The following is a 22,558-nucleotide window of genomic DNA, read 5'->3' as shown; positions in this document are numbered from 1 at the left end:
TCAGGGAGTTTCTTGAGCAAATGCTGTATTTTCTTTTGGTAACCCTCAACAGGATCAGAGGGTAATGGCTTGTAGAAAGTGGTGTTGGAGAGCTGCCGAGCAGCCTCTTGTTCATATTCCGACCTATTCATGATGACAACAGCACCTCCTTTGTCAGCCTTTTTGATTATGATGTCAGAGTTGTTTCTGAGGCTGTGGATGGCATTGTGTTCTGCACGGCTGAGGTTATGGGGCAAGTGATGCTGCTTTTCCACAATTTCAGCCCGTGCACGTCGGCAGAAGCACTCTATGTAGAAGTCCAGTCTGCTGTCTCGACCTTCAGGAGGAGTCCACCTAGAATCCTTCTTTTTGTAGTGTTGGTAGGGAGGCCTCTGTGGATTAGTATGTTGTTCAGAGGTGTGTTGGAAATATTCCTTGGGTCGGAGACGTCGAAAATAGGATTCTAGGTCACCACAGAACTGTATCATTTTCGTGGAGGTGGAGGGACAGAAGGAGAGGCTCCGAGATAGGACAGTTGCTTCTGCTGGGCATCACAACATGGGGAATAGATGTCCAGCCCTCTGTGGAGAAAGAGGTGGTTAGGGAATATTTAGAAAAGCTAGACATGCACAAGTCCATGGGGCCGGACGAGTTGCATCCGAGAGTGCTAAAGGAATTGGCGGCTGTGATTGCAGAGCCATTGGCCATTATCTTTGAAAACTCGTGGCAAACGGGGGAAGTCCTAGATGACTGAAAAAAGGCTAATGTAGTGCCAATCTTTAAAAAAGGGAAGAAGGAGGATCCTGGGAACTACAGGCCAGTCAGCCTCACCTCAGTCCCTGGAAAAATCATGGAGCAGGTCCTCAAAGAATCAATCCTGAAGCACTTACATGAGAGGAAAGTGATCAGGAACAGTCAGCATGGATTCACCAAGGGAAGGTCATGCCTGACTAATCTAATCGCCTTCTATGATGAGATTACTGGTTCTGTGGATGAAGGGAAAGCAGTGGATGTATTGTTTCTTGACTTTAGCAAAGCTTTTGACACGGTCTCTCACAGTATTCTTGTCAGCAAGTTAAAGAAGTATGGGCTGGATGAATGCACTATAAGGTGGGTAGAAAGTTGGCCAGATTGTCGGGCTCAACTGGTAGTGATCAATGGCTCCATGTCTAGTTGGCAGCCGGTGTCAAGTGGAGTGCCCCAGGGGTCGGTCCTGGGGCCGGTTTTGTTCAATATCTTCATAAATGATCTGGAGGATGGTGTGGATTGCACGCTCAGCAAAATTGCGAATGATACTAAACTGGGAGGAGTGGTAGATACGCTGGAGGGCAGGGATAGCATACAGAGGGACCTAGACAAATTGGAGGAGTGGGCCAAAAGAAATCTGATGAGGTTCAACAAGGATAAGTGCAGGGTCCTGCACTTAGGACGGAAGAACCCAATGCACAGCTACAGACTAGGGACGGAATGGCTAGGCAGCAGTTCTGCGGAAAAGGACCTAAGGGTGACAGTGGACGAGAAGCTGGATATGAGTCAGCAGTGTGCCCTTGTTGCCAAGAAGGCCAATGGCATTTTGGGATGTATAAGTAGGGGCATAGCGAGCAGATCGAGGGACGTGATCGTCCCCCTCTATTCGACATTGGTGAGGCCTCATCTAGAGTACTGTGTCCAGTTTTGGGCCCCACACTACAAGAAGGATGTGGATAAGTTGGAAAGAGTCCAGAGAAGGGCAACAAAAATGATTAGGGGTCTGGAACACATGACTTATGAAGAGAGGCTGAGGGAACTGGGATTGTTTAGTCTGCAGAAGAGAAGAATGAGGGGGGATTTGATAGCTGCTTTCAACTACCTGAGAGGTGGTTCCAGAGAGGATGGTTCTAGACTATTCTCAGTGGTAGAAGAGGACAGGACAAGGAGTAATGGTCTCAAGTTGCAGTGGGGGAGGTTTAGGTTGGATATTAGGAAAAACTTTTTCACTAGGAGGGTGGTGAAACACTGGAATGTGTTACCTAGGGAGGTGGTAGAATCTCCTTCCTTCGAAGTTTTTAAGGTCAGGCTTGACAAAGCCCTGGCTGGGATGATTTAATTGGGGATTGGTCCTGCTTTTGAGCAAGGGGTTGGACTAGATGACCTCCTGAGGTCCCTTCCAACCATGATATTCTATGATTCTATGATTCTAAGAGTATAATTGGATAGGTTAACAATATTGCTGTGTGGGTTGAGGGAACCATTGCTGTGGCCCCTTGTGGCATGAAAGTTGCGATATTACAACAAAAAAAAACCTTCAAAACCAGACTCCAGCGAGAGACTGTTGAATTGGAATTTATTTGCAAATTGGATACAATTAACTTAGGCTTGAATAGAGACTGGGAGTGGCTAAGTCATTATGCAAGGTAACCTATTTCCCCTTGTTTTTTCCTCCCCCCCACTCCCGACATTCATGTTAAACCCTGGATTTGTGCTGGAAATGGCCCAACTTGATTATCATACACATTGTAAGGAGAGTGATCACTTTAGATAAGCTATTACCAGCAGGAGAGTGGAGTGGGGGGAGGTATTTTTTCATGCTTTGTGTGTATAAAAATATCTTCTACACTTTCCACAGTATGCATCCGATGAAGTGAGCTGTAGCTCACAAAAGCTTATGCTCAAATTAATTGGTTAGTCTCTAAGGTGACAAAAGTGCTCCTTTTCTTTTTGCGAATACAGACTAACACGGCTGTTACTCTGAAACCTTTTTTTGTGTTCAAGAGACACATTTTTCCTGATAGTTTTGCACAAACCAAAAAAGCACCTGTTAAAGAGGGAAAAAAATGTCTTCAGGACTAGGGACTGTACTGCAACTCAGCAAACATATGTGATATTGTCTGAACTTACTGTGGTAAAATCCCTATAGATTCCCTGTGCACGGTAGAAGAGGATTTACTAAGAGATTTGTGGGGGGAAGGGCGGGAGTGATGGAGTGATAAATCATATGCTATCAGACAGACTTATGTGGCAGCTTTATACAAGTGATATTTTGGGGTTGAAGGTGGCCATGGAAGTGTGTCCATGTCCCTATCTATATTTATACACAAGATCATGTTCCAACTTGATGTAATTTTCTAGTGAGAATAAGCCCTTAGAAACACTCAAATTCAGCTATCATTGAAATCAATGGGAGTTTGCCTGATTAAGGATTGAGTATGGTTTTCAAGATTTGGCCTAATATGAATAAACTGGACCCATTCATTGGGCATCACCACTTCCAATAAATGCAGTGGATTTACCTCGGTCACCTGTTTCTTCATTCTTAATTTGCCTCTGAGGACTTGATACTGCTCCCACTGAAATCAAGAGAGAACTCCCACTGACTTGGGAGCAGGACTGGGCCCAGATTCCTGATCAAACAATGAAAGGTGTCAAGAGAAAAGAGGAAGCCATAAATTAAAGCAAAAGAACAAGTGGAGAAAAAGCTGCTGATTAGGACTGAAATCTAACTACTGGTTTCTGCTATACCTTAAGTGAAATGTAATGCAATAATCAGTCACTGAAGCTTGAGTTGCATTTGCTTGCCAAAACATGGACCATTGGTTAAAGGAACAGCTGGTGGTGATGTAGACAAGCTGCTCTCCAGACATTAATTGTGAATATTAGGAATATTCCTGACCTGGGTCACAGCTGCACTGATGTAAGTTCCTTCCTAGACATTAATGAGGCATATCTATTCTTCTTGAAACTGAAGCAGGATGCCTCAGAGTTTACAATGACAACTCCACTGATTCTCTGCATTATGGAACTGTATAAGTAAGACATCTGTTTACAGCTCATGCTTCTTGATCTCTCTGATATTTCTGGTGTGATATACTGTGGAGATTAAAAATACTGTGGCTTCCTGCATGTTTTCCAAAACTTAGAGTGAAATTCCTGATTGTTTCAGAACAGATTTACTAAGCAGAGTTTGGTCGGGGGATGTGAGCTGTGTGCTGGTTGCTGAATTAGGAGTAGTTTTTTAAGTAGTTCTGCAGTGGAATCAGCTTATCATGAAGTCATTTTGACAGAACAGCCTCACAGAATAGAGGATCGCTCTGAATAGAACAGCAAATTCTGCTTTACTATAAACAGTGTTTTGCTGTATCCAAGTACACTGTGAAGTTATAGTATTATAATAAAGATTTAAAAAAAGTTTTGGAAGGGATGTAAACCCCCCTACTTCAGTTTATGAACCAATTTCTCACTAATATGGGGTTATGGAATGAACATTCCTTATGGGCCAGTTATTCCATAACTACTTTCTTCAGTTTTTCTTGCACCTTCCTCTGAAGCACTGGCTATTTTCAGAGACAGTAAAACAGACTCAGTGATTTGATCCAGTTAGGCAGCTCCTGTGTCCTTATGCATGGGTTTCACTGTATTTTACCAGTCATTAATGTACAGTACACTGAAGTTGTGTAGACTATAGTCAAATGTAGTGACTCATTGTGGAAGAACTAAATGTTTCAAAAATAAAACACCACTGATTCTTTCTAGTGGCTAACCTTATTTTTTAGGAGAGAAAGGAAATGTGGGTCTTGTTCTCATGTAAAGGCTGGACCCTGAGAAGCGTAGTTTTCAGTAGGAATCCAGTACCAAGATTGGTATATCACTTTTGAGGGAAGCAATGCCCATGAAGGATCCAAACACTTGTCAGTTCTCATATTCTTCTCATTATCTCCTCATCTCCCTTTCTCTCTAAGGGCACATCTACACTGGCAAAGTTACAGCACCGGCAGTTACAGCGCCGCCCAGAGAGCGCAGAAGGGAAACCGCTGTTGTGTGTTCACACTGTCAGCTGCCTGCTCAATAACGTGTTCACACTTGTGGCATTTGCAGAGCTATTTGGAATGGTGCACTCTGCGCAGCTATCCCACAGAGCCCCTCTTTCTCTTTCACCACCCCCCTTGTGGGAAGACAGAGGGGGTCGTGGGGCATCCTGGGTCCAGTCCCAATGCCCCATGATGCATTGCTTCTCATCCCAGCAATCCCTATGCTTCCATCCGCATTTGGCTCTATCTTTCAACAGTTTGTGTACTGCACACCCTGCCTCTTTCAGGCTGCAGGAATGGATCCCGAACTGCTGACCAGTATGCTGCTCACTCTGACCAACATGTCACGAGTGGCAGTGGAGTTATTCCTTAAACTACAAAGTCAAGAGGAGTGTGACATTGATTTCGCCGTGCATAATAGCTACGACACGAGATTGCTCATGGCTTTCATGGAGGTGCTGACCACAGTGTAATGCCAGTTTTGGGCTCGGGAAACAAGCACTGAGTGGTGGGATCACATGGGATGACGAGCAGTGGCTACAGAACTTTTACATGAGGAAAGCCACATTCATGGGTCTATGTGATGAGCTCGCCCCAGCCCTGTGGCGCAAGGACATGAGAATGAAAGCTGCCCTGTCGTTGGAGAAGCGCGTGGCGATTGCACTGTGGAAGCTGACTACTCCAGACTACTACTGATCAGTTGCTAACCAGTTCAGAGTGGGAAAGTCGATCATTGGACTCATGGTGATGGAAGTGTGCAGGGTCATTACTCACATCCTGCTCTGAAAGATAGTGACTCTGGGCAACGTGCGTGACATTGTGGATGGCTTTGCACAAATGGGCTTCCCTAACTGCAGAGGGGCAATAGATGGCATGCACATTCCAATTCTGGCACCAGACCACCTAAGTAGAGAGTACATTAATCACAAGGGATATTTCTCAACAGTCCACCAGGTGCTTGTGGATCACTGTGGACGTTTCACGGACATTAATGCAGGCTGGTCCAGAAAGATGCATGAAACACACATCATTCAGAACACTGGTCTGTTCAAGAAGCTACAAGCAGGGACTTTCTTCCCGGACCAAAGATCACCATAGGGGAAGTCGAAATGCCCATTGTGATCCTGGGAGTCTCTGCCTTCCCCTTAATGCCGTGGCTTATGAAGCCATACACAGGGCAACTTCACAGCAGCAAGGAGAAGTTCAACAACAGGCTGAGCATTTGGTCATTTAAAAGCCCGCTGGCGATGCCTGTATGGGAAGCTAGACATGGCCAATAACAATATTCCTATGCTTACAGCCGCGTGCTGTATGCTCCATAATATTTGTGAAGGGAAGGGTGAAAGCTTCACTCAGTGCTGGACCGCAGAGGCTCAGCACCTGGAGGCTGAGTTTGAACAGCCAGAGACCAGGGCTATTAGAGGGGCACAATGCAGAGCCATAAGGATCAGGGATATCTTGAGGCAGCAATATGAGGCTGAAAGCCACTAATATTTGTTGCTGTGCTTGGGAGTGCAGTGCTTGTAATGCTAGGTGGTGATTGGTGCAGATGATGCAAGAAGGGGACTTAACATAATTGTATGTTGCTTTGCAGTGCTCTTTTTGCTTTCACTTAATAGAATAAAGATTGCTTTCAAACCAATGTAATTATTTTATTAAAAGACAACAACTGGAGGAGCGAGTCAAATGACAAAAATACATCAGCAGGGAGGGGGATGGGGGAAGGGAAGGTCTCCAGAGGAGGAGGAATCCCAGGATGGCTACAGATTTGTGTATGTCCAGGGATCATACCCAACCTTTTCCTTTGGAGTACAATGTAGCGGGTGCTGTACTTCAGCAGGGCCAAACTGCAGAGGGATGGGTGTTGAGTGCAGTGGGTAGTGGGAGTCCACACTGCTGGACTGTGAGGAGGGAGGAGTGGAATGCTGCAGGTAAAGAATGGAGCCAGGAGGTTAATAACAGTGTATTGGCCGGGGGGAGGGGAGAAGGGCACACATGGGAAAGAGTTTTGTGACAGAGGCTACAGGGGAGGATGGGCGTGGAGCTACTCTGTTTGAAGAACTAGTATCGCCTCGAGTATGTCCACTTGGTGCTCCATAATGTTTAACAGCTGCTCCATGGCTTCTTTCTGGTGTACCTCGTTCTCCCTTCAGTCCCTCTTTTTGCTGTCCCACCACTCCTTCAATTCCTGTTTTTCAGTGAATCATAACCTCACAGATAAAGTCCTCCTTAGTTCTTTGTGGCCGCTTTCTAATTCTGCGCAGCCATTCTGCTGCTTATAAGGGAGGTTGACCTCCCAAGGTAATCTCTGTGAAGTTTAAATGCAACATTTTACAGAAGCAGTATTATTTGCAACACAGACAACACTGATTCAGTGCTCTAAAACACAGCTAGTACTCACACACCTGCCACTACCTGGCTGACCCCAGGCAAGCACACAGAGCCACAAGACCCGCAAAATGGTGACTAGCCACAGGAGCAGGGTGAATTACTCTTCCTGGACCCTGCTGTACACTGAGCATGTGGCTCTTGGGGAGAGCCAGCACTGTGGGGGGGCGAGGGGGGGGGGCTTGATAATCGTTCCTCTCCCCACACTTTCCACAGGATGTGATCATTATGGAAGATATCTTGCAGCTGAGGGTGAGCAGGGAATGAAGGGAGGGCCTTGTGGCTTCCGCCCGGGCCTCTATGCAGCTCGCCTGCGTGCAGCAATGGTCCCCGCATCCTGTGATGTAATAGTGGCACAGGAAAGTTACCATTAATGGGGCAAGAAACAAAGCAGCTCTGTCGAGGAACCTGCGGCAGCGGATTGCCCAGTATCTCCACAAGAGTTTCCTGGAGATCTCTGAGGGACATTCCTGTGAAGTGAGGGAATCTATCAACAACCTATTCCACCACTCAGAATAGGCATGCAGTGGGAGATAAGCCTACTTTATGCAACCCTCCTGCCCACAATAAATCGCTTCAGCAATTCCCAAAATCAGATCCACTTACCAGGGGCCTCCTCTCCTGTTTGTGCTTTGCCAAATCCAACTGCTGTGATGGGATAGGCTCCGCCAGGGTAGAAAGGAGCTCCTGAATGCATGCATCTCTGGCCTCTGAGCCATCTTCTGCTGCTAGGTCCCCCTCACCCTCTTTGTCCAAGATTTCCTCCTCCTGGCTCAGTCCACTCTTGACTGGCATGTGAGTCAATGAAGTATCCACAGTGGCCTTCGCAGTGGAGTTGGGGTCAGCACCGAGTATCGCATCTAGCTCTTTGTAGAACCAGCAGCTCGTGGGTGCAGCACTGGAGCTGCAGTTTGCCTCCCCTGCCTGGTGGTAGGCATTCTGCAGCTCCTTCACTTTGACCCTACACTGCAATGTGTCTCGGTCACGGCCCCTTTCTATCATGCATCATGAAATCTGTCCGTAGGTGTCATAATTCCTACGGCTGGAGTGCAGCTGGGATTGCTCAGCTTCCTCTCCCTAAATGCCGATGAGATCTAGCAGCTCAGCATTGCTCCAAGTGGGGGATCGCCTGGTGCGTGGAGCAGGTATAGCCACCTGGAAAGTTGCACTGAGACCACTGCATGTATCACTGAGCGAACAGGAAGGGGACTTTCATATTTGCAAATGAATGTATGGGGTGGGGATGATGGCTGGTCACTTGAGGGCAGGGCAATAGAGTTCAAACCGATGACCAGACAGTTGAGAACAGGCATTGTGGGACACTTCCCAGAGGCCATTTGCAGCACTGTAATCACCACGGTGTCTACACTGGCACCGCAGTGCTGTAGCCCTGGTGCAAAAAGCTCTACGCCTCTCATCAGGGTGGTTTTTTAGAGCATTACAACTGTGCAATTTCTGTGCACTAAGTGGCTTGGCAGTGTGTACACCCTGAGAGTTACAGTGCAGAAAGCTGCTTTACTGTGCAGAAACTTGCCAGTGTAGATGGGGCCTTAACACTTTCCCTCCACTCTTCTTCCTTTCCTCTACTCCTCTAACTTCTTCATCTCCAGTTTGCCTTTCTTTCTCTTTTATGGCCTTGTCATCTCAGCCTTTGGTCAATGCCTTCTATCCTCAGATAACTCCTAAAATACAAAAAGAAATAACCTGGTCATGGTACTTTTTTGTCCCCCCTAAAGCAACAGAAGCCTCCACTGTTTACAGCTGCTCAGATTTAATGGACTAGCTATTCTATTCTATGTAGGTTCTTACTAGAACTGGTCAGAAAATGGATTTTCCATCCCCTGAAAAAAGTGAGATTTCATTTTTTTTCTTCCCAAATTGGGATGAAAAGCCAAAATGTTGAAATATTTTGCTAAACAAAATTCTGGACAAAAAATCATTTTGAATTAATCCAAATGTTTCATTTTATTTTGACCATTTTAAAATATATATATAAAAATAATGAAAATTTTAAAAAAATTGAAATTTTCTGTTCTAAAAATGTCACAATGGGATGTTTCAACATTTTCATTTAAAAAGGGGGAGGTTTGAAATATTGTTGAAATCTATACCATTTCTCAAATTTTTTTCTATTTAATCTAAATGGCATTTTCTGACAGAAAACTGTTCAGATGAAAAAAATTTGACTAGCTCTATTTCTTATGCCATCTTCATCTGCGTAGTACCTGAGCACCTTCCAATAGTGCAGTAAGCTTTATGACTGTCATGTATGGTTCATTTGTTCTCATCCTCTCCTCAGGGGAAGTCTTCCTCATTAGGCACCACATTAACTGCTAATATCTTTCAGAACGGAAGTGTTTCCGTTTCTTCTTCAAATTGTTATGAAGCTGGGCTCTGATGGCAACCAGTTTTAAAGCCCTCTTAGTCTATAACTTGAAGGAAATGGACTGCTTCCCAGGACCTAGCTCATCCTTTGCTGCCACGCCTGAACCATGATATTTGCTTTTTTATAACAACATACAGTATGTGTCATAGACATAGCCCAAACAGCCCCCGAAGCACCCAACATTGGGAAAGCTCTACTATTATGCCATTTTTAACATATTTGACTGAATATTTTATTTTTTTCCTCTCAATTATTGTTTCCACTTTCTACATCCCCCATCTTAACTGAAGAGTTTTGGAAATTTGATACCTTAAAAAAAGAGGGGGAAAACCCCCACAGCTATCGTACAATCCTCATAGAGACTTATCAAATGAATAGTTTTCTGAAGGTATTGTAGTTTTTACTCTGTTTTATCTGCTAGTTAGCATGTATTGTTAACTGTACTATAGTGAGACACATACTGAAATGACTACCAGCTGTGTTGAGAAAGCTAAGAGGTGACTTGATTACAGTTTATAAGTATCTACATGAGGAACAAATGTTTAATAATGGACCTGTCAATCAAGCAGACAATGGTATAATATGATCCAGGTCCTGGATGAATTCAGAATGGTAATATACATAAATTTTTAACAGTGAGAATAATTAACCATTGGAACAATTCACCAAAGTTGTGGTGATTTCTCCATTACTTACAATTTTTAAATGAAGATTGGATGTTTTTCTAAAAGATATGTTTTAGGAGTTAATTTGGTGAAGTCCTATGCCCCGTGTTATATAGGAAGTCAGACTAGACAGTCACATGGTCTCTTCTAGCCTTGGAATTTGTGAAATGTTGACATGATCATGTGACTGGCAAACTGATTTCTGAACGAATTAAGAATATTTGCAATCTTCCACTTTCTTAAATTCAGGAGATGAATAATCAGCTGATAGTAAGTTGTTGTTAGTGGATAGTAAAACCTCTGTCTGTTTCATAGTGGAATTGTACCTCATGGAGGGAGGTAACCTGAAGGTTTGTGTTTTTTTTTTTGTTTTTTTTTTTACATTTTGGGGCTAGATTCAAATGGAAACTTCTGTATGGTCACATTGAAGCTTTTAGGGGCCTAGAAAATCACTGAGATTCACAAAGCCTGAGTTGGATGTTCAGCATCCCTAGATAATGAATGTGGAAAGATAGGCACCTCTGAATGAGATTCACAAAAACCAGCATGCTAGGCAGCTCCTTTGCCTGAGCAAGCTAATGAGGTGCTAAAATGAGGGGTGTGTCCTAAGGTATGCCCCCTTCTGAGAGATAGGCACCTAAATCTAGGCTGTGTGGAGGCTCTTCCCTCTATTTGGGATTCTCAGCTACAAACTCTTTCCTGGTGTTTTGGTGCCTATGCCATTTTTGCAAGAAGCCCCAGGAGAAAGGAAGGAGGACTACTTCATAACTTTTAGCCCAGTTGTTAGTGTACTCACCTGGGATGTGGGAAACCTTCCACTTCAATCCTTCCTTGAGGGTGAAGGGATTGGAACAGTGGTACTGGATCCTTGATCTTACAGCTAGTAAGTGAGTGATCGAACTGCTAAGCTACAAAGTCATTCTCATGCTTCTGCTCCCTCCCTCTCTCTCTCACTGTGGCCCAGTGATTTTTTAAATTGTGTATATGAAGTGGAACTCCTTCAACAAGAGAGACTGGGAGAGAAACTCATATCAGAATATCCCATATCCCAGTGGCTAGGGCACCCACCTGAAAGGTAGAGCCCTGTTCAAATCCCATTCTTAGACAGAGGGGGCATTTGAACCATGAATCTCCCACATCCCAGGTAAGTAAGCTAATCATTGGGCTGAAAGATATAAGGCAGTTATTCCTCTTTCCCCTCCCCTCAGCCATTTTGTGTGAGCTTGCCCTCAGTGGCCCAATCTAGTTGACAAGCTTTGAACACACCTACTGGATCAGGTGTGGCCGTCAAGTTAGGCAGAGGATCACTCTGCTACTGCCAAAAGTGAGGCAGCAGCATGCATGCCCAGAGACAAAAAGATAGACACACAGGGAACTTTTACTGCAAAAATGTAGGCACCAAGAGCCGTTAGGTGCCAACCTAGTTTGGCAGCCACCGATTAGGGCTTTGTGAATCCCAGTGTGGCTTCATTCTGGGGTTTAGGTTCCTAAAGTGGCAGCTTGATACCTAAGTCCTTTTGTGAATCTAACCCTTCATTTGTTGCTAGTATCAAGATCCTATTATGCAAATCTTACAATCATAATAATAATCATAAGAGAAACTGAAGATTTCCTGGACGGATGTCAGGATAGGCCTCTACGGGCACAAGGTTCTGAAGATTTAGAGCAGGCTGCACATCGGGGACAGAAGGATGGTGAAGAAATTTGGCATCATGTGACCTCCAGAAGAAAAAAGGGGAACATCCATGTACCAGCAGGGCAGATACAGGTAAGTAATGGTTTTCATGTTCTCTCCACAGGTACTAATGCAGAGAGTGGACCAGATGATACGTCTGAGGGAAGGGAGCAGAAGGAGACTCCACCAATTGGAAGGCATGAGATGCACTGTCCTAGGGTTGGGGGTTCCACGACTACCGCTCCCAAGAGAAAGAGGCGGGTGGTGGTGGTCGGGGACTCTCTCCTCAGGGGGACTGAGTCATCTATCTGCCGCCCTGACCGGGAAAACTGAGAAGTCTGCTGCTTGCCAAGAGCTAAGATTCGCGATGTGACGGAGAGACTGCCGAGACTCATCAAGCCCTCGGATCGCTACCCCTTTCTGCTTCTTCACGTGGGCACCAATGATACTGCCAAGAATGACCTTGAGTGGATCACCGCGGACTACGTAGCTCTGGGAAGAAGGATAAAGGAGTTTGAGGTACAAGTGGTGTTCTCGTCCATCCTCCCCGTGGAAGGAAAAGGCCTGGGTAGAGACCGTCGAATCGTGGAAGTCAACAAATGGCTACGCAGGTGGTGTCAGAGAGAAGGCTTTGGATTCTTTGACCATGGGATGGTGTTCCAAGAAGGAGGAGTGCTAGGCAGAGACGGGCTCCCCCTAACGAAGAGAGGGAAGAGCATCTTCGCAAGCAGGCTGGCTAACCTAGTGAGGAGGGCTTTAAACTAGGTTCACCAGAAAAGGCGACCAAAGCCCTGAGGTAAGTGGGGAAGTGGGATACTGGGAGGAGGCATGAGCAGGAGCGCGTGAGAGGGGAGGGCTCCTGCCTCATACTGAGAAAGAGGCGCGATCAGCAGGTTACCTCAAGTGCCTATATACAAATGCATGAAGCCTGGGAAACAAGCAGGGAGAACTGGAAGGCCTGGCACAGTCAAGGAATTACAATGTGATTGGAATAACAGAGATTTGGTGGGATAACTCACATGACTGGAGTACTGTCATGAATGGATATAAGCTGTTCAGGAAGGACAGGCAGGGCAGAAAAGGTGGGGGAGTTGCACTGTATGTAAGAGAGCAGTATGACTGCTCAGAGCTCAAGTATGAAACTGCAGAAAAACCTGAGAGTCTCTGGATTAAGTTTAGGAGTGTGAGCAACAAGGGTGATGTTGTGGTGGGAGTCTACTATAGACGACCAGACCAGGGGGATGAGGTGGACGAGGCTTTCTTCCGGCAACTCGCAGAAGTTACTAGATCGCAGGCCGTGGTTCTCATGGGAGACTTCAATCACCCTGATATCTGCCGGGAGAGCAATACAGCGGTGCACAAGCAATCCAGGAAGTTTTTGAAAAACGTACAGGACAATTTCCTGGTGCAAGTGCTGGAGGAACCAATTAGGGGCAGAGCTCTTCTTGACCTGCTGCTCGCAAACCGGGAAGAATTAGTAGTGGATGGGAACCTGGGAGGCAGTGACCATGAAATGGTCGAGCTCAGGATCCTAACACAAGGAAGAAAGGAGCGCAGTAGAATACAGACCCTGGACTTCAGAAAAGCAGACTTTGACTCCCTCAGGGAACTGATGGGCAAGATCCCCTGGGAGAATAACATGAGGGGGAAAGGAGTCCAGGAGAGATGGCTGTATTTTAAAGAATCCTTATTGAGGTTACAGGGACAAACCATCCCGATGTGTAGAAAGAATAGTAAATATGGCAGGCGACCAGCTTGACTTAACAGTGAAATCCTTGCTGCTCTTAAATACAAAAAAGAAGCTTACAAGAAGTGGAAGTTTGGACAAATGAACAGGGATCAGTATAAAAATATTGCTCGGGCTTGCAGGAGTGAAATCAGGAAGACCAAATCACACTTGGAGTTGCAGCTAGCAAGAGATGTTAAGAGTAACAAGAAGGTTTTCTTCAGGTATGTTAGCAACAAGAAGAAAGCCAAGGAAAGTGTGGGCCCCTTACTAAATGAGGGAGGCAACCTAGTGACATAGGATGTGGAAAAAGCTAATGTACTCAATGCTTTTTTTGCCTCTGTCTTCACGAACAAGGTCAGCTCCCAGACTACTGCACTGGGCAGCACAGCATGGGGAGAAGGTGACCAGTCCTCTATGGAGAAAGAAGTGGTTCGGGACTATTTAGAAAAGCTGGACGAGCACAAGTCCATGGGGCCGAATGCGCTGCATCCAAGAGTGCTAAAGGAGTTGGTGGATGTGATTACAGAGCCATTGGCCATTATCTTTGAAAACTCATGGCATTTGGGGGAGGTCCCAGATGACTGGAAAAAGGCTAATGTAGTGCCCATCTTTAAAAAAGGGAAGAAGGAGGATCCTGAGAACTACAGGCCAGTCAGCCTCACCTCAGTCCCTGGAAAAATCATGGAGCAGGTCCTCAAGGAATCAATTCTGAAGCACTTAGAGGAGAGGAAAGTGATCAGGAACAGTCAGCATAGATTCACCAAGGGCAAGTCATGCCTGACTAATCTAATTGCCTTCTATGACGAGATAACTGGCTCTGTGGATGAAGGGAAAGCAGTGGACCTGTTGTTCCTTGACTTTAGCAAAGCTTTTGACACGGTCTCCCACAGTATTCTTGCCAGCAAGTTAAAGAAGTATGGGCTGGATGAATGGACTATAAGGTGGATAGAAAGCTGGCTAGATTGTCGGGCTCAACGGGTAGTGATCAATGGCTCCATGTCTAGTTGGCAGCCGGTGTCAAGTGGAGTGCCCCAGGGGTCAGTCCTGGGGCCGGTTTTGTTCAATATCTTCATAAATGATCTGGAGGATGGTGTGGATTGCACCCTCAGCAAGTTTGCAGATGACACTAAACTGGGAGGAGTGGTAGATACGCTGGAGGGTAGGGATAGGATACAGAGGGACCTAGACAAATTGGAGGATTGGGCCAAAAGAAATCTGATGAGGTTCAACAAGGATAAGTGCAGAGTCCTGCACTTAGAATGGAAGAATCCAATGCACCGCTACAGACTAGGGACGGAATGGCTCGGTAGCAGTTCTGCAGAAAAGGACCTACGGGTTACAGTGGACGAGAAGTTGGATATGAGTCAACAGTGTGCCCTTGTTGCCAAGAAGGCGAATGGCATTTTGGATGTATAAGTAGGGGCATTGCCAGCAGATCGAGGGATGTGATCGTTCCCCTCTATTCAACATTGGTGAGGCCTCATCTGGAGTACTGTGTCCAGTTTTGGTCCCCACACTACAAGAAGGATGTGGAAAAATTGGAAAGAGTCCAGCGGAGGGCAACAAAAATGATTAGGGGACTGGAACACATGACTTATGAGGAGAGGCTGAGGGAACTGGGATTGTTTAGTCTTCAGAAGAGAAGAATGAGGGGGGATTTGATAGCTGCTTTTAACTACCTGAAAGGGGGTTCCAAAGAGGATGGCTCTAGACTATTCTCAGTGGTAGTAGATGACAGAACAAGGAGTAATGGTCTCAAGTTGCAGTGGGGGAGATTTAGGTTGGATATTAGGAAAAACTTTTTCACTAGGAGGGTGGTGAAACACTGGAATGTGTTACCTAGGGAGTGGTGGAATCTCCTTCCCCAGAAGTTTTTAAAGTCAGGCTTGACAAAGCCCTGGCTGGGATGATTTAGGCGGGGATCGGTCCTGCTTTGAGCAGGGGGTTGGACTAGATGACCTCTTGAGGTCCCTTCCAACCCTGATATTCTATGATTCTGTGATTCTATAATATTTAGAGCTGGTGGGAAAAAAAGAAGTATATTTAACAAAATAAAACCTTTTTGTTTCAAATTTTCCATTTTTTAAAATTCTGAAATGTATTTTTTCCAATAAATGTTCTTTTTAATGGAGATAAAAAAAATCACTCACTTTTTTATTTTCTACCTGAAAAAAGGTGGGAGAAAGTGTTAAAAATTATTTTCCCTAAACAAATTAAAAAAAAAATCCCCAAATTACAAATTTTTGAACAAAAAAGTTGGTCAAAATGATTTTTAACAAATAATAATTTTGTTCAAAAAGGCATTTCCACCAAAAACGTTTTGAGATAATTTTTCAGCTATCTTTAGAGCTAGGGTTTAATAATATCAGCAACCATGGATTATATATCAGCTTTCATAAAAAGATCTCAAACTTTACCACCTGGCTACAAACTACATAAACATACTTACAGAAGTCATGGGTATTTGACACTTTGTAGCTGTAGAATGTTGATATTTACCCTCATATTCATGTGTGTAGAGTCCAATTTATGACTTACACTTTCTGCCACAAATTGGGCAGATAGACTGCTGCCGCCAATATATTGGACATCACTGCTTTTGCAGATGTAGTTGTTATTTTGTGTTGTGGTCAATCCAATTATTTCCCATACAGCCATCTGTTGCAAACGGGACCGATTGAAATCTATAGCTGTCAATGCTTTGTCAAATAGCTATACCTTCTTTCTTAGAGGATCTTTAAGATGTATTCTTTGTTCATCTGAATGTTGTCATTTGTCATAACCTGAGTCAATTGCTTGGACATATGCTAATCTAGTCATGGAATATGATTGTTTCCTCTGAGCTGCATCGTCAATGGCACTGCCTCAGACAGAAAAACAAAATAAAAAAATTAAAAAAACAGCAGGCTCCAGTAGAATATTGTTGGTTGTTTTATCTCATTCTGACCGACTGCAGAACTCAAGCAGTATGGATACTTTCTAACACTTTAATTTAACACTGGTGGCAGGCCCAAATGTCAACACCATGCTATAGGGTAGAAAGCAATACTGCACCATACAGTTTGATCTTTGTTCTTAAGCAAAGAGACATTTGCTTCCAGACACTCAGGTGATGATTAATGCAGATTTAGCTTGCTGGTTACAAGACTGCAGCCTCCTCTATTAGACAACTGTTAGTGAGAACACTTGCAAGGCAGCTAAGTTCTCCCCCCCACACACACACTGCCCCCCAGTTTTTCCAGCTTCAATATTGATATCAGTGTTTTTTTCCACATATTGTTTGTTTAGCGCTGGTTGATACATAATCTCAATCTTTGGAATGTGAACTAGCTAGCCAAAGTTTACAGATGCAACTAAAAAATGAAATGTCATTGTCTGCAGGTCTTGCTCTGAGTAGGCTAAAAGCATACCGTCATCCTCAGTTGTTCTCTGACTAGGTATTCTGACACCTTTGTTGATGCACACAAATAAGGTAGATTGAAGTGTTTGCCTGAAAAATCTAATAGTATCTCTTTAATTTAGGTCATGAGTTGCTTCATTTAAATTGCTACAAAGAAAAGTCAGAATAGTGCTGGGACAATAAAGCATTCCAGCTTAATAACACCCACAGTGCTGAAAGGGTCAGTTATTCTGTCAATACAGACTCATCAGTTCACAGAGGTTATCAGAGAAATTGTCCAGATTCACACTGTTTACAGTGGCTCATAACCATGAGTGACTACCGATGAAGTGAGCTGTAGCTCACGAAAGCTTATGCTCAAATAAATTGGATAGTCTCTAAGGTGCCACAAGTACTCCTTTTCTTTTTGTGAATACAGACTAACCTGGCTGCTACTCTGAAACCTACCTCAGGGCAGACTGTCAAAAATAGGGCAGACACACCCCAGACTGGTGGTGTTTTCTATAATTAGATTTCACTAAGCCAGCAACAAATATGAATGCCTAGATCACTGTAACAGTCTTACCATAAAGTCACAGACAGTCCCCTTGGACACTTCAGTCTATCTAGCCACCCAGACAAACTGGACTTCATGACAAATGGTCACTTACATCAAAAATCACATAATATTCAGGTTGCATCCTGTCCCAGAAAACCAATCACTTACCCAGATCAATTGGTACCCAACACCTTACATCAAAGACAATGCCTGTAGCCAATCTGTAATAAATTAGATAAAGGTTTATGAACTAGGAAAAAGGAATAAGAGGGTTATTTACAAGTAAAGCAAGCAAACCTATACAAACAAATGAGTTACCATCTAACTCCACAGAGTTGTGGTGATCTGTCAATTCAAAGTGTCTTTCAGGGAAGACCCAGGAGGCAGCCCCTGGGGATCTCTGGCTTCAGTTTAGTCTCTGACCCTGTGAGACAGGGTCTGCTTACCCCACATTAGCCCAGACAGGGTTAAGCCCATATTATTGACAACGGAAGTCCCGCCTCCCTGGCGGGACTGGGCAGGCTCCAAATGCTCTAGCAGTATAAAGGGTGTAAACCCAGCTCATTTGGGGTGGGCAGCCACAGGGGAAGAACCTGTCTGGGAAGCTCCTGCAGAGGGCCGGCCACAGCCCCTGACTGCACTGGGAATCAGAGCCTCCCTGGGCCCACTTGAACCCCAGCGACTGGAGGAGCCAAAGGAGGAGGCCGGCCCAACTGTCCACGGAGAATCCGAAGGCGCATGGGAGACCCCAGCGCAGAGACTGGTAGGAAGTGACCCAGGAAGGGTGACGGAGTGGTGGCTCCCACCTGGGAAACCTCAGCGTGTTTTGGTAGGACCCCCCGCTGAGTCAGTGGCAAAGTGCTACACCACTGTTAGGGCCCTAGGTCGGGGCCTGATGGAGTAAGGTGGGCTCGGGCCCCACTACTGGGGCTGCCACACCCCTTGATGGGTGCTCCACCCCCATTGAACTTGGGCCATTAGGCCGCTCTGTCCTGCACCTAACGGCCGCTCCATAGACTTTGGCTGCTAGGCCATGCTGCCCTGACCCTAGGAGCGTAAACCATCACACCCTGTCAGAGTTCAAATAGCTAAAAAGAGAAAATGTTCCTGTCACTTTGTCCTTCATTCAGCTTCCAAGTCCACAGGAGAAACTTCCTTGCATGTAGCATTTCCCAAGTGGGATAGGACCATTAACCAATCCTTTGTATTGTGATATTCCTGGTTGGCCCATGTGATTTTGAATGTCCTTCTGGATCCGCAGGGAGGATGATTCCTGTGCCTGGGTTCACAAGTTCAGAGCAAACAGTTTCAAAGTTAAAAGCAAAACTTATATATTTTCTTACAGTATGAACTACAGACATTACAAGTGAGATTAATGCATGCAGCAACAAACGAGCATTTCACAGAGTCTAAACACTAAATAAAAGTTTAGAAAACAAATACCTCTTTTGCGGAAAACTAACATACAGGTGAACTGGTCTGTTCTCCATCTATGAGTTTGTTAGCTCTTAGCTAATGCCTGCAATTTGGGGAAGAGCTGACATCTGGTCTGCCAGCATCACAAAAATATTCTCAGGTGTTTCTATAGACAAGGTATATAACTGTATAATAATAATACTTTGCAATTCTCCATGCCACTTTATTTATATCTGTAAAAGAACCTTAAAAGTCCCAGTCTTCAAAGCAATAAGTAATCCTCACAATACCTTTCAGAGGTAAGCATAAGACTTAAAGAAGCCACTTCACCCACCTCTAGGGTGAAACACAGCAAATACTTAACAGCAGACATTACGAGAAGAGGTAAAGAACAATACGATATGCAACATGCAACTGAAATTTCATGAGGAAGCTAAATATGAAGAATGTGAGACAAAATTTGCTGGATTTGACATCCCTTTGTCTTACTTTGGTTTAATCTGAAAGTCAAGAGCCCTCAACAGTAAATTGAGGCATGGGTCAGTCCTGATTCAGGAGAAGTATTGTCATCTAATAAATACCCAATATCACATCCGGCTGTCTTTGTAGGCCTGGCCTGATCTAGTTGATTTGAGTTGTGATGAGTCCACTATAAGTCTTTTATAGTCCGTATATTTGAATTTACTATTTTCCCAGTGGTGTTGTACAATGTCAAGTGGTTTGAGAGAAGCTGACAGGATTGTCTCTGGCTTCATGTTTTTTTATCACCTGAATTATGCTGTGAACTTTACAAGGTTTGATGTTCACTGTGGAACATAAAAGGACCCCAAAGCAGCCAAATCATCCATATTTCCTAGGTCTTCAAAATTGGCCTGGAACTCTCCCTGAAATAAGCTTCTTGTGAAATTTTTGGTACTCCACCTTTCTGACGGGGTAGGATATACAGGAAGAGAGGCTGTTTTGCAGTATTTTGACACTTCCAGTTATAACCAGGACATGTAACAATATGCAAAAGTGGAATGGGCTAAAATCCTGAATTTATTTTAATATATTTCTGTTTGTCATGCATTGTTATATATTAGTATTGTGTGAAACTAAATGTCTGTGGTACAATGGGTGTTTTATATTACATAAACATAAACTACACGTTTACACACAAATACGCACACAGGTACTAGCATTCCAAGTGACCGCATAATCACATGACATATCCTCTGCCACCCCTCCCTGTGTTACATTTTATCTGTTCCCATTTCAATTTAGACTGTGGCAGGAAATCTATCTTTATCTGTACCATAAAATGCTATGCACATTTGTGGTGTGATAAGTAATGTTATACATAAAATATACACATCTTCTCCACATGCAGAAGCAGAGGGATCAGTGTGAGCTTTTATTTAACGGATCCCTTCTTTCAAACAAGGTCACATACTACTAATACAAAATGTTGTTAGTTGGAGAGAGCACAATAGTCAGTTGGCATTTTGATGTGTCCTTGTCACTTACCCACATTTTTTGATACTTATGTGCTATTAACAGTTTTCTGAAGGGAAAGAGAGAGGGAACAACATGAAAAAGCTAAACCAGAGATATCACTTTGTGGGTAGAGAGATGAATGTTGTGATGAGAGAGGTTAGATATAAAGAGATCCGGCAGACAGATTAGGAGGTCACAGGGGGCAAATTCTTAACTAAATTCATTCTTTCTCAAACCAAGGGCATGGTTATGATCTCTCTGCAACATTGGTATAAATTAAGCATAAATGAGAAAAGAATCCAGTCCACTGAAGTTAAATTACTCCTGATTTACATTGGTGTGAGATTAAAAACATGCCCTTATCCTGTCTAGCGGAGGTGATAAACCGTGTCCTTCACAAACACATTTTTCACATAGAGGTTTCATAATCTTGTTTCGTGTTCATTTCGTTCTGAAATGCTAAATAATCAGGAAGTATATATCATGGATGCAGGTTAACCTACTGTATCCACTGCTAAATATTGCTTGAGTTTCTTTCCTCGGCAAGGTTTAAGTGTCTTGCTAATTTGCTCCTGTGTGCATACAGTACAATTGCTGTCAGGAATAACTGCTAAACTGCTAATTATGGAATCTAAAAATTGCTGTTACGTAGTTAATTGGAAAGTATTTATCTTAATACATTTAAATTATAAATAGCCCAAATGAAACAAAACTCCTTAAGAACAATAATTTAAATAATTAAAAATCAGCTTTATACATGAGGGGAAAGGATTGAGGCAACATTTTATGAGAAAAAATGGGCAAGAAGATCTAAAATAAAAACCTACCTGACATATGGTGGAACTAATGAAATAGCTGAAGAAATCAATTAATGTGAGTTACTTTACCACCACACAGAGCTAAATTTTGAAACATAAGTACCTTAATTTAGGCTTCAAAATCTATATACAGATATGTAAATGCTGGCTGACGTGCCTAAATATGGATTTATGAGTCCAGTTGTAGGTTTGATACACATGTTTGAAATTTGGTCCTCAGAATGTCTTGTTGGTATGAACACAGGAGAGACAGAGATGCTTTAGAAATTTGCCAGAGTTCCTAATCCAGTTCCTCTAAAATTCAGCAGAACTCACCATCCTTGGTTTATTCCCTCATAATCTTTAATTAATCTGACCTTCTCTGTGTGGGTTTTTTTCTTTTCTTTTTTAGTGAATGATGCCTAGCTTATTAAATAGCTCTACAACCACAATCACAAGAGCTATACCTAAATATAAAATCACAGTCATGTCCCTAACATTGGTCTGTCAACCCACAGGAAATGGAAATAGAATAGAAATGTACGGCTAGAATGGCATTTGAGTGGCCTCGTCCAGACCCCTGCATTGCAGCATCCAGTAAACTTAAATCATCCCTGACAGGAGTTTGTCTAGCCCATTCTTAAAAACCTACAGTGCCTGGGATTCTGCAACCTCCTTTGGAAGCTGTGACCCTAAGTGCACCCCAATGCCAGTGGGCACACAGTTATCATGATATATACCAAAAGGTGGCATGTAATATATCACTGAAATTAATAACTTATGGATCATTAATATCTTTGTGTGATGTATGTAAGGTAGGCCCACAAAGGACTTAATAGCTATGTGCCAGAAATATGTTCTTAAAATGGATTTGGCAAGCAGTACCTAATCCTAACCTGGATTAAGAAATGTGGCAAAGAAATGTGGTTCTGCCTGCTTCAACTTGCCATCTTAGCATCCTTCACCTAAAGAGACAAAGAAGCCAAACACTTTGAGCTTTGTGAAGGATTCTGGCCAAAGAGTCTGCTCAGCCATGCTGGAAAAGAGATTTGGAGAGAAACACTTCTTTGAACAAGAGACTCTAGTTTAAATCAAGTTTTAGAAGGCTATGTCTACACTACGGAATTAGATCGAATTTATAGAAGTCGCTTTTTAGAAATTAATTTTATACAGTCGATTGTGAGTGTCCCCTCTTAAGACCATTACCTCGGTGGAGTGCATCCACAGTTCTGAGGCTAGCATTGACTTCCAGACTGTTGCACTGTGGGTAGCTACCCAACAGTTCCCGCAGTCTCCGCAGCCCATTGGAATTCTGGGTTGAGATC

This window comes from Eretmochelys imbricata, chromosome 1 (genome assembly GCF_965152235.1).
Source record: "Eretmochelys imbricata isolate rEreImb1 chromosome 1, rEreImb1.hap1, whole genome shotgun sequence".
In the NCBI taxonomy this organism is placed as follows: Eukaryota; Metazoa; Chordata; order Testudines; family Cheloniidae; genus Eretmochelys; species Eretmochelys imbricata.
This window is presented reverse-complemented; position numbering follows the sequence as displayed.